We start from the raw sequence: 12,100 nt of genomic DNA, 5'->3' as shown, positions 1-12,100 counted from the left end.
GCAATCCGCTTAGGTGGTAAATTCTAATGCCACAAAATCACTAAGCCAGATGAGGTCCACCAGACTGCTTCAGCTACTGGCAGCATGACTTATGTCAAAAGAATCCCCTGTGCTTTTCACATGGTTCCTGTGGCATGCATCAGGTCCTGAAACCAAACCGGGAAAGGAGTGTTTGCTCAGTGCTCTGAGGATCCCTCCCAATGGATACTCAGGACTTTGGAAAGCTGAACGATCAAGCCTGTTTCCCTAAGGGAAAATCCTGCCAGCCTGACCCCACAGGAGCTCCTCCCTCTACACAGGTTCTTCCCACAGAGGAGAAAGTGGCTCTGCAGTCTTTTTCTTTCAGTACATCACAGTAGATGTGGCTTTTCCCAAGCCATTTTATGAGTACAGTTTGTTTACTAAGAGAATAATCAGGGAAGCTGCTCCAATTACTCTTTCAACTATGCTAATAGTTGGTAGGTATTCTGAATCTAAATGCTTCGATACATCCCTGCATCTATAAAACAGATACATCTAAAGCATACTATATTTTTGAGAGAGAGAGAAGCAGCAGCACAGTATTCCCACAGGCAGCCTTGTCAGGAAAAGATGTAAGTGGTAAATAATTTTCCTAGGTTAACTTGAATTTCAGACTAGCATTTGTGAGCAACAGTGCAATGGAAAGGCAACTAAAAACTCTAGTTTGTATTCCTGTCCAGTAAGGAGCTTTACCTTACATGCAAGCACTGACAGCAAAAGTTTTATCATCTCAGCGACAGGAAAAATAAGGAACCCTTATACCACTCCAGCAGACTCCTCAGTGAAATACAAAGAACTTGGAAGTCTGTGCTTGGCTACTACTGTATTTTTTATTACTTTCTTTTTTGACAGTTATGGCCCAGACTCAGATAGGTGCTGAGCACTGATGTCAGACTGCAGCACACAAACCCCTCCAGTATCATCTACCCTACAAATAATTAAAGACATCGTTCACTGCTTACTGTGCTTTTCACTCCTGCATAACAGGTGTTCGGCAGGAGGGTTGGGGACAATTCTAAATATGGCAGGGGGGAAGCACATTCCAGCGAAATCTTCTTTTCAGCATTGGTCTTAAATTTAGCAGTTTGACAAGTAAAGGTTCAAAACAGTACATAAAATGTTAACAAGTAGTACTGGCGTACATTCAGTATTGGTGATTTGAAGTGACTGAAGTTTTATATAGACTATCAACTGATGAATTGTGATGCCATATCATACTTAGAAAAGGTGAATGATCCAATTCTTTTACCACTTTATTTGTTGCCTCAAAAGTGCTGGCAGATCGTAACAGACAAAAAATAGTTCATACAATCAGAAATAATCTGGCCTTTGAGACAAGACTTTGCAGAAGGTAGTTCCTTTTCTCTGGAAACCATCCACAAAAATGGACTAGAATCTAAATCTATGTAAACATTTAAGAAACAAACTTCATTAACATATTGCTTATGCATTAATTTTCTGACAAATTAGAGTTTTCTTAAGTAATTCTATGCCTGGTGGTAACCAAAAAGGGGACAGAAGAGCGCCATAGAACTAGATCTAATACTCCGGGAATTTTTCTTCCAAGTCTGATTTTATTTCTTGTGTTTCTAGAACTGCCTTGACTCTGTGACCAACAGCAAAGTTGATGGACCTCGAGATCCTGTTTCCTTTCATTTCAGTCAGCTGAATTTTTGGAGGATCAGAATACAGTTATACATTTCTTTATAATAGAGCTGTATTACAAGCATGATAAAGAAATGGGAGAAATGTTCTGCTCTGTTCATTACGATCAATAGATTATGTAGCTCAGTCAGAAAGCAGAAGGAATTATGAAAAAGAAAAGTAATCTTTAAACTATCAATATTTCCAGAACAACTTTTCTTTCAGATACGCAGATTCTCACTTCTCAGACATAGCTAATAATGTCAGAATATGAGACTCATATGGTCGGAATGACTAATATTTACATGAAGCAAATGTATTGCCACAGTAACACAGACACCACAGAGCTATCTACCTGCCACAGCTCACTAAATTATTTAGCATGCCAATACTACAGTGACATTGTGTAAATGATCACATTCATTAAGAGCAGAGTATGTGCTGAAAAACTGATTGTTAGACAGCTATATTTATTGCCATGAAAAAAACCAACAACATCAGTATTAGGAAAAAAAAAAAAAAAAGCAAAGCAGCATAGAGGAAGGCTACAGCCTGTAGTAGAAGAACACACTTTGAAAAGTTGCATTAAAAAAAACCCATGTCCACATCCCCACACCTGTGGAAAGCAGCACAAACTACAATCCCACTTATGGGACATCAGGCTGACCTGCCACGGCTAAAACAGAGATACTAGCTACTGCCTGCATTACATTTTTGGGATCATTTAATATGCATTTTACGTTCCCAAGATAGTATTCTACACTGTGGGATTATAAGAACTAGTGCACATGAAATAACTATGTTTTATTCAGAAGTAACTATGACACCCTCTCCGAAATCCATAGTTCTTCAATACTGACTGTTCTTCAACAGTCAACGTATTTACAGTTAGAAGAGAGGTGCAATATTCTGGGCAATGGCCTGCCACATCCTCCAAGTGGTAGATGATGGCAGGTATCTGAGTGGTTTGTGTAAATCACCATTCTCAATCTGAAATAAAGCAGTTTGGACACCTCAAGCACTTCCTGCACTATGGCTATTTTCCCCTCATCGTGTGGAATAGAAGAAACAATGACAGGCCAAGAAAACAAAGGGACACCTCAGGTCAGCTCTTGCAACCAGATGGATTTCTTCCTAATTTTTGGCAGCTGTAGCCCCTTCTTTTGTTGGGCACAAATCATGTTTTTTCACTTCTCTCTTTGAACTCAGAAGAACCAAGAGGAAACTGAAGAGTCATAGCACAAAGATCCAGGCACAAAACTAACCCAGCCCAGCTCTAACGAACTCCTGTTCTCTCTGATCTTTTTAGTTCTTCATAGGCTCAATATACAGAATTTCAATGCAAGCCAAAGTTTGAAAAAATTTCTTCTATTAAATTTTTATGGAAAGTAAGTCTTTCTACTTATACCTGCTCCATGCTTATGGTTATATTATTATTCACTTCCATGGAAATGCCACCAATTCTTACGTACAGACATTTTTATAGTACAGGCAATAATCAAACCCAACCTCAAAACATTAGACAGACTCAAGTCGAATTTGATCTTGAGAGACAAGCTTTTCAAACTATTGAAGTGTTTGGGCCATGCTGTTCTCCAGAGAGATTAATGCTTCAATAACAAGAGTCTGCTTTTCTTCAGCAAGTTATTTTAATTAAGAATTAATCAAGAACTGACCTGATCCTCCACAAAAGAACATCAGTAAAGTATGGAGAACAGCACCATGGTGTGAAAGCAGTTTTAGAAAGTAGCCTCATGGAACCTATTGATAAAAATCAAGATTACTTTCCACTCTCTACTAAGTATTTTAGATCCTCAAAATATATTCCATACTGTAAGGCAATAGGACATGCATTATTTATTATTTTTAACTCATTCAAACAATGAGTGACATTGCATACCTCACTGTCACATGAATGAAATCCTCCCTAAATGCTCCATCTGCATAGTCTCATTTTCCCTCCATTCACCAGCTGAATCTTATTTATGAGATAACACAAAGGTACTCAAACCAAAGTAATACTAAGACTTCCTCTTTATCAGATAGAGGATTCAAAAAAACCCACCACAACAAAACCCCACAAATTTTTCAGTCCATTGTCTTTAGATGACGACACTAATAACAATCATTATTTTGAAACATGCTGTTGACAATCAGCTTCACTCTGCTTGTCACCTCAAAGATCCTCTCTCCTACTGGAATCTGCCATTGGAAACACTTCTCATGAGATCATGAGTTTAACGGCATGTCAGCTAGAGAAATGTCTTAGTCTGTGAAAGATGAATACTGCTGATTGGACTGTTGAAATATAAATTGATCAGATGAGAAGCAACTGACTAGTAGACTAATTAGCAGCAAGGAATAGAATTATGCAAAGCCTCCAAATCCCAGGCAGAGGTATCAATGACATTTACACGCTACAAACCACATTGCTGATAAAGCGCAAACTAGGAATAGGAAGTCAACTTCAAGTATTCAGCATCTTAAAACACATTTGTAATGGAGCCAGTGGGGATATCTGCTCAATTCATTGGAATAATTTTAAAAGTGCACTACTAATACTTGAAATGTTTCTATGACAATTGAGCACCCTGCTAAAGTGGCTGAGATAAGCCTTTGACAATTCTAGATAAGAAACACCAAGCAATTAAGAGAGATATCCAAACACTAACCTTAAATTCCACTTTGGTTGAATTTTCTCCTGCAACTTCTACCTTTCAAGTTTATAACTGAAAGAACTAGAAAAGTCAGTCCTGCTACATAAATCACAATTAATTCTAAACACAAAACCTGTATTTTGTTTTCAAGCCAACAGTAGGTGAGCCCAAAAAGTAGGTGAACCCAAAAAGTAACAACAGTCCACAGCAATACTGGCTTAATTTCATTAGATTTGGCTCAGCAGCACTACTACCGGATCCAAACTGTCTCCTGCAGAACAATTCAAGTAGGAGCAATGCAAAACACCTTGCTCCAACAGGAGTGCAACAACTCCAACATCTATATCAGATGTGCTACCATTCCCAAACGAAGTTCACATTTTTGCATGGTGCTGTATTATGCTATAACAAATCTCAAAATCTTATATTAAGTAAGGTTCACATAATATCAGCTTACATACAGCAGAATGAGAACTAATAATGACAGCAGATGAAGCTGAGCTGACTTCAGGTAGAACAGATGCCTCAGTGCTGAGCCTTCCATTACTTCCCATTCCAGGAAATCATGTCCAAGACTGCTCTGCACAGCAACCGTTTATTAATTTTGGGTTTGTGTCAGGCAAAACTGGTTGCAGCATTACCAGAGACAAGCTGACTCTGGAAACATTAAAGCCAGATTTTCTATAGTGCTGTGGCACGCCATGCCATCTCCAACATATCTGGAACTATTTTTGGATCTACAGCATGGTTAGTCGACAGTCCAGATAATCTGGTGACATATAATGGTGAGTTGACATTACACATGTATGGTCAATATGGATTTAAAAAAACTTTGCACAGTATAAACTATGAAATTATCTAAGCAGGCATAAAGCATACTGCACGATTAGCAAGATTTCCTTCAGGCTTTCCCAGTGATCAAATGTAACTACTGCAAGAACTCTGTTAAGCAGTACACAGAACAGCAGGTTCAGAAGAAAAGCAAAGTATGAAATTTCAGTACTGCTTACCTTAAAAACATGCCTTTACAGAAAAATTATTTTAATTGTATAACAGATGATTCAAATCAGAGTATTTTTTTTACTCTCTATATACACAACAATATCTGACCCACTATAAAGATTTGTGCATCCAGACTGTAAATAGATCTATCATGCACATCCACAGGTTAATTAAGCTGGATAGCTAAAAAGTCATATGTGTACCCAATTTTAATTTCTGGATGACCAAACGTGTTCTGTGTCAGTAAGGCCAATTTAAGCCTGCAGTGCATTTACTGGGTAGTCCTCTACTACAGTTCATGCATGCATGTGCACATGTGCTAACTACAGCACGTTTGGACAGCTCAGAAAGTATCCAGAGAATAAGAACAAAAAGGCAAGACACAGCATTTCTCTGTCTCAGTTAAATTTAAAAGTCAGACTAAAGCAGGTACAGGAACTGAATGGCAGCTCTACTGCAGTTCCACATATAAAGGTTAACAAGCAGCAAGTAGGCTAGCTGACAAGGACATAATCAGCATTAAAGGCAACAGCAGCACAACCAATTTCCAGTGCTACATTCAGTATCTCATGGGTGTTTTGTTAACACTGAAGTATCAATGACTATATAAATAGAATATCTTACAATGTTTTTAGTTTTAACATATGCAAGGATTCTGTGGTGTGTTTTGTTACTTTCTCATACGTTATTCTGATAGGAGCCTTGGTCTCAGTGTGATGTGCCCTGTTCAGTTTAACGGCAACTTGGTTCCCCTTTCTTACAGCAGAATAGAAAGACTATAAAAGGTTCATTTTTTATTATTATTTGTTACTACTGCCCTTCCTCCCAGGTTCCCCCTTCCAACCCCATTTTTCAAGGGACACACTCTAACATTAACTGCTTTGAAGCTCCACAACCTGACAAGCCAACAAAGAAAAAGCAACCACACGCTCACCAAACTGATGTACAACCTCCATGCTTGAAGAAATGAATGAGTTTAAATGCCTTGCTGGACCAAGGCCAACTCAGCACTCAGCAGGACTAAGCCCCAAAAGAGCAAGAAGTCTGGAAAAGAAGAATCAAGTCCAGGCCTTCCATATGTCCATTGGGTTTGCCTGGCAAGGTTTTGCTAGTCGGGGGGGGGGAGGGGGGTGGGGCAGGCTACAGGGTTGGCTCTAGGATAAGCTGCTAGAAGGTTCCCCCATGTCCGATGGTGCCAATGCCAGCCAGCTCCAAAATGGACCCACCACTGGCCAAGGTGGATCCCATCGGTCACAGTGGCACTATGTCTCTCTGTTAACGTATTTAAGAAGGGGCTGGGGGGGAACTCTGCACAACAAATTGCAGCCAAAGAGAGAAGGGAGAACATGTGAGAGGAGCAACTCTGCAGACACTAAGGTCAGTGAGGAAGGAGGGGCAGGGGCTGCTCCAGGTGCCAGGGCAGACATTCCCCTGCAGCCCATAGTGAAGCTCACAGTGAGGCAGGCTGTGCCCCCAAAGCCATCTGCTGCAGCAGATTCCCCACTGCAGCCCATGGAGGAACCCACGCCAGAGCAGGTGGGTTCCTGAAGGAGGCTGTGACCTCGTGGGGGAAGTCTGTGCTACAGCAAGCCCCTGGCAGGGCCTGTGGCCCCACAGACAAGAGGAGCCCGCCCTGAAGCAGATTTGCTGGCAGGACTCGGGACCCCACCGGGGACCCACGCTGGAGCAGTCTGTTCCTGAAGGGCTGCACCCTGTGGGAGGACCCACGCTGGAACAGTTCATGACAAACTGCAGCCCATGAGAGGGACCCATGTTGGAGCTGTCTCCCATGGGAGGGACCCCCACGCTGGAGCAGGGGAAAAGCGTGAGGAGCCTCCCCCTGAGGAGGAAGGAGCAGCAGAGAGAGCGTGCCACGAACTGACTGCAACCCCCATTCCACTGTGCCCGTTGCAGGGAGGAGATAGAGAAAATCAGGAGTGAAGTTAAGCCCGGCAAGAAGGGAAGGGTGGGGGAAAGGTGTTTTTAAGATTAGGTTTTATTTCTCGTTACTTTATTCTGATTTGATTGGTAATAAATTAAACTAATTTCCCCAAGTCACTCTCTTTTGTCCATGATTAGCAATTGCTGAGGGATCTCTCCCTGCCCTAACCTCAACCCACGAGCCTTTTGTTGTATTTTCTCTCCCCTGTCCAGCTGAGGACATGAGTGACAGAGCGGCTTTGGTGGGCACCTGGCATCCAGCCAGGGTCAAGCCATCACAGTATGGTATAAAGGAGCGTTAACTGTGCAGAGAAAAAGGACAGATGCAGATAGGCAAGGGCCACTTAACAGACTGGAGTCTGTCATGTCTCCCTCCAGTTCCAGTATCATTCTTACAGAGCAGCATTTGGTTTATCAGAACAGAGTAAGGGGGCGGGGAGATGGAAATAGCAGAACTGAAGGGAGCAGAACCAAAGGAAACAAAACTGAGCTCTTCTTTTTTTCCCCAGACAAAAAGGAATAAGAAGAAATAAAGAAAAACAGAAATGGAAGTTAAAAGATACATTTATATGATTTGCATTGATTAAAATACTAATCGGCCTCTTCTGTACTGTACAGCAGTGTTAAAACCCTAACACCACCCATGCACATACTTACCAATACATACATATACAAGCCAGTACATGTTGCTGTTAAGAATCAAGCTGCTGAGTACCTAATAGAGAGGCAGATTTACCAAACAGGTATTTCTAAATTCATGTTCAAACCCCACAAGTGCCATACCTAAAGCATACGAAGCCCTTGATATCTACACTTTGAACATAAAAATGACAGTTTCAGATGCAGATATCTTGCTATTAAGAAATACTGAACAATTACATATGTATTAAATAAACCTTAAGCCATTTATTTCCTTGATTCTTTAGATGCCAAAACATTAAAAAAAACCCAACGCAGAATAAAAAACAAACAAGAAAAAACCCAGACATGGGGCCACCTTACTATGCATTATTAAAATGCCAGGCACAGTAGGTTGTTAATTTTTCACTTGAAGTAACTGCATAACTTGGTTGGGGAATTATTCAATTCTGAAACCTCTGTAGCCATTTCATTTCACCTTTCATTTTCCATCATCCACAAGTCAGAATTATATACATAGTTTATTGAAAAGTGCACAAGTCCTTGAATCTCAGATACAGATGGGATGCGCTGTGATTTTTGTTACCATAACATATAAAGAACAAAATAAAAAGAAAAAAAAGAAATACACAGTGATGTTAATATAAGCATAGCAAGTCAGAGGTTATATTTCTCATATTGAAACAAGATTTCTGCTGTCTATAAGCCCAAGATATATTTTCAATCTTTTTATCATGTCTCCATGCTATGCATCATGAAGATAGATGGTGATAGATCAATGGCAATAGAATGGTGATAGATTAAAAACAGTGACACTCCAAAGTACTCTTTAAAGCTTCTTGTACTCTTAGTATAAACTAACTGTATGAGCAAGAAAATAATTATCTACATGTCAACAGAAAAACACAGCACATCCCCAGGAACAGATTATTCTTCTGTGAACACCCTCCCACTATTAACTATGTAGGGGTCAGGGTCAGGGAAGGATGCAGAGTCAAACTTGTGGTAAATGAAAAATTTAACCACAACAGATATGTGTTTACCTAACCACCATTCTCCTGACTCACAAAAGAGGCCTTTCAAAACCTCTGTAACTGATGCTTGCTTAAACAGTCTAGGATATGTGAAATGTGCATACTGATCTTTAGGGAGGGGGTGATGGGGAGATCACAGACTGGGCTACTCTGTATAAAATGCTAAACATCCACCTGACCAACAATTTGGAGGCACAGAAGTTGTCACCTGCACAAATAATATCCTATCTTTGCACTCTGCTCAGGCTGTGAGCATGCTGAGGGAAAGGAAAATTGTAGCATCATCTCACCCCAACATAGTTAAGTGGGAATCCCACTCACAGATCAGTTGTTCCAGCTACTCCCCGATAGATAATTTTAAGTCTATTATTTCACATCGTGCCTCATGAGATGCTCACTGTTTTTGTAAGCTACTACAATACTCTTTATTAGGAGGCTCAAGAGAAAGAGTATACCATATAGGTTTTTTTTAAAAAAAAAAAAAAAAAAAACTATGTAAATGAAACATCACACTATCCGTAAGTGCAGTAATTTGATAGGAGAAGGGGTTTAAGGGGCTGTGTCCTCTTCCAGAAGTATCCAGCACTGGGCTCGTCTCAATTAGATTCAAAGGCAATATTGTTTCAAGAACGTTTAAGGACTTTTTTGGAAGCTAATGGCAATGTGGTAAAGGAAACACACTGACAGAGCATGTACAAGCTCAGCTGTCTTATTATTAGTAACATGCTAGTCAATACATTCTGGAAGAAGAAGAACACATGCTTTTAAAAAAATGTTGAACAGATACACTTACATGACCTCCCCAGTTTGCACTTTAGAAGACACAGACAGACAATATACTGCCCTATATCAGTTCAGGTGATTTTCTGGAGTACATGTTTGTAAGATAATAACGAATAACGCAGAAAACAAATTTTAAAAATCCATTATAAGAGAAAAACCAAAGCAATCATAAATGAGCATTGGTAACTCTGCTCCGGGTCTGCTGGGTTATTTTTTTGTTTGGCTTCCCCTCCCTTCCAGTTTCAGGAAAAGTGAGAAGTTCTGAACAGTCACTCATGATACTGATTCATGATTCAGCTGCTGCTGTGCCTTTCAGAAATGCCAGACCAGTTTTTCTCGTTTCTTTTACGAAAGCAATGCAATGGGACAATAGCTTCATCTCCCAAATTAACCATTGTTGGGCACCCAGCTCTAGGCAATTGGCTTACTCTGTGCAAGCACTTTATTATTATCCTCCTACTTGTTTATATTTCTCAAAATGCAGCATATTATTCTCTTTGACTGTAGTTGCTTCCCACCTGTTCATTCATCTTTGTTTGTCTCGCTGGATTTCTTCAGTTGTGTCTCATTAAACAGTCTGAATTTTTCTTTCCAGCTGCATGCTACATTGACTTTCAGTAAAATTAACGTAGCTTTACACCAATGAAAGGAAAACAGAATCCAGTCCCACAGTTTTAAGATTTAAGAGACAATAAAGCTTTGCAAGGCTATGAATTTTAATACTCAAAGATTAGCAATTCATCTTAATCTCAGTTCTAAGCTTCTAGGACAAAACAGTTTAGAAAGCTCCTGACAGGGCTTTTACTAAATGTATAGCTCCAGAAGATTAGGTAAGCCAGAAGAACAGTTCATAGTTCTCAACAGAACAAAGTCCTATCCCTTGCCCCACACCCCTAGCACATTTATTTTGTACTCCTTGTTCAGTTCACAAAGCAAGTCAGTTTAACAACAGGTCTAATAAGAGTCAAAGCAGAAGGGAGTAAGACTGCATCACTGTAAGCTGGGAACAGGAGAAGCCAAGGGGGGGGGGGGGGGGGGGGGGCAGGGCTGTGCAGCTTCCACCTTTGACAGAGACTGTATCAGCTCTGCTGCTCCCCAATTTTTATCACCATAGCTGTATATTTACAGCCAGCACAGCAAGTCAGATTCTGAAGGTTTACAGCCAGTAATTGGTATGTCAGTTCTGAAATGATGTTACAAGAATTCAAATTTATTAGCAGTAAACATGTCCAAAATGTCAGGAGACACTGGATCCCTGGTCTCACCTTACTCCAAACTGACCAAATGCAAGAGAAATATTCCCTGGCCTGACAGCCACTGTGCCTCTGGTAAGGGACACAAACTGATAAAGGAAATGTATGGAAACATAACACAAAACACTAGCAGAAATGGACATAAAAATCATTAGACATACTGAACGTGCACAGAAATTAATCTCTTTTTTCAAATAAATTAATCAAAATTCCTTATTTTCTTAAAATAAACTTTTCACATACTTTTGTCCTCTGGAACTGGAAGAATTCAGGTTTCTCAAAGATTGCCTTCCTGTTTTATTTCTCCACAATTAAACCTCCAACTCCACATTTGGCCAATGGCCGTTCCAAGCTGAACATGACCCTTGGAGGCCAGCAGATTCTCTTGCATTTTACCCATCCCAGCAACTAACGGTTGGACTGTGTCTCTCCCTACCTATCCACCAAGTAATAGAGGATACAGCAACTTCCTTATCTGTTCTATCCCACCCTCAAAGATCCTTGGTATGAAATTCCAAAATGCATATACCATGACTCCAGTAAAAAGACTTTAGTTCCCATCTTAAAACACACTTTGCTGTGCAGCTGACAGTTTTGAAAGGGAAGCCAGACCGATAATGTTACAGCCTTAAAATAAGGGGAAGAAGGGGAGAAGCAGGAAAGTGAGATGTTGCCCTCAGGCATAATACTTTTTTGAACTGCTCCTGGGATGACACCTACCCTTACTTCTTTAATCACAGCAAAATAAATCTTCCATCTTGCCATTCATGAATAGCAAAACTTTATGCTGAAGTTTCTAAGCCGTTTTCAGAAGAGAAGTATTTCACTTACTATGAGTTTTTGAAGTTTTTGCCTCATGTCATGACCTTCACAGGGAATAGAACTGAAAGACTGCCTTAGTTAAGTCCCCCTCATCTGCCGTCATAATTTATAATCCTTCATAAATTGATCAAGCTCCAGATTTTTAATGTTCTCTTGCATTCACTGAAGACACTATGACATTTCCAAAGCAGCGAAATATCAGTCCATGCATTTTTATCCAGTATCATATTGTAGTCTACTTACTCACTAGAATCACCCATAGAATCAGATAACTCTCAGAGGTTTATGAGTCTGTTTTTTAAAT

The 12,100-nt window shown here is 40.1% G+C and overlaps 1 protein-coding gene across 12 annotated transcripts in view; it reads right to left on the bottom strand.

Moving 5' to 3' along the window:
• The window catches only part of FHIP1A (FHF complex subunit HOOK interacting protein 1A), a 95,719-nt gene that overhangs the window by 61,152 nt on the left and 22,467 nt on the right, over nt 1-12,100 (bottom strand). Inside the window, exon 3 of one of the 12 annotated variants that reach the window (XM_080384737.1) lies at nt 3,342-3,426. The exons of the other annotated variants lie outside the window; for them this stretch is intronic. The gene's annotated coding sequence lies outside the window, so the exon portion shown is untranslated. The remainder of the gene's footprint in view (nt 1-3,341; nt 3,427-12,100) is intronic. 12 annotated transcript variants of the gene reach the window in all.

The sequence above is a fragment of the Falco punctatus genome, assembly GCF_963210335.1.
Source record: "Falco punctatus genome assembly, chromosome: 1".
Taxonomy (NCBI): Eukaryota; Metazoa; Chordata; class Aves; order Falconiformes; family Falconidae; genus Falco; species Falco punctatus.
Note: the sequence above shows the minus strand (reverse complement) of the source record. Positions and strands in the feature narration are given on the sequence as shown.